Below are 1,559 nucleotides of genomic sequence, written 5' to 3'. Positions count from 1 at the left end.
TTCCAATAAAGAAGCAAGCAATATCAAATAATAAGGTTGTGTTCTTTTTATTATTTTAATTTTTTTTATTTTTTAGTTTTTTAAAATAATAAACTACGTTTACTTTGTCATTTTTAAAAATATATTTTTGAAAAGAAGAATTTTTTTTTTAAAGGAAATCCAAAACAGTTGTTTTGGTTGTTTTTAGTCAAAACAATCTCTAAATCCAAAATATGAAAGACACAATGCATTTTTCATATTTTGGCTCTAAAAAAGAAAAAGGAAAAAAGAAGAAAAATTTATTCTTAAATTTTAAAAATAAAATTATATAATTATTTAAAATTTAAAAAATATAATATATTTATATTATAATTAAAAATATAAGATAACATATAATATATTATTAAGTATATTATACATATTATGTATAATAATATTTAATATAAATTACAAATCAGATATCAGTAATTTATTAATCAAAATTATTATTTTATTTTAATAATAAAAATTTATTAAAAAAATTAATTTTATCATTTAATAATCAAATTTATTGAATAAAATATCATAAAATATTTTTTTCTCAAAATTCTAAAATAAACACTTTTTTAATTTTTTATTTTAAGAAACATTTTTTTAAAATAACAAAAAGAACACAATTTTAGTTTTCTAAAAATAGACTATCAAAATAAAAAATTAAAAATAAATTTAAAACTAAAAACTAAAAATAAAAAAGGGCAAAGTGGACGCAGCCTAAATCTTTTTTATGATCATCTTGTAAAGAGTTGTAGCATGGTTTGAGTTTTCCAGGAAAATGAAAATGCATGAGTCCAACCATACTGAAACTCAATTATTCAGTAATAGAGTAAATAGAAAATGAATCCAGTATATCAGTAGTAGAAGAAGAAAATGAATTCAATCTATTGAGAATCTACCACTCATAACACAAGGCAAGATTCATCATTTGTCGTCCATACAGTCTCAAGGAATACACAAACTTTGTATGTCAATACAGAAGACAATATTTTAATAACTGGAGATACTCTTGGAGCAGGACCCAAGTGATAAATCAAGCTCATTAAGGATTTTTCAATCGAGGCAATGAAGAAGACACAAAAGAGTGGAAGGGAAAAAATAAACCAGTTCTGATAAACAAAAATCATTGATGAAATAAATTACAAGGTCCTAAAATTATTGCATAAATATGGGAACATATGAATTTTGCAACAGTCACTAGAGCTAGCCGAAAAGCATTGGAAGTCCCAGATCATGAAGAGAAAGAAGATATCCAAAAGTAAAATTCTATTTATAGCCAACGTTTTACTCTTTGCAGCCATAATTAAAATAAATTTAATAATTACTATTTACAGCCATACTTATTACTCCTTGTAACCAATTATATTCCAAATTTACCCTCCTATACCCATACACCTCTCCGCCGCGACTCACCGTCGTTCTCAATCTCTACTTGCCTTTGACAGTTACCTACACCGCACTCCAGTCGTCGCCTTCTTTACAGAGCCGAGTCTCTTTGCTGTGCACTCTTGAGGTAAATTTTACTTACATTTTTTATTGTTTGGGTT

The sequence above is a fragment of the Diospyros lotus genome, chromosome 11 (assembly GCF_014633365.1).
Source record: "Diospyros lotus cultivar Yz01 chromosome 11, ASM1463336v1, whole genome shotgun sequence".
Lineage (NCBI taxonomy): Eukaryota > Viridiplantae > Streptophyta > Magnoliopsida > Ericales > Ebenaceae > Diospyros > Diospyros lotus.
Note: the sequence above shows the minus strand (reverse complement) of the source record.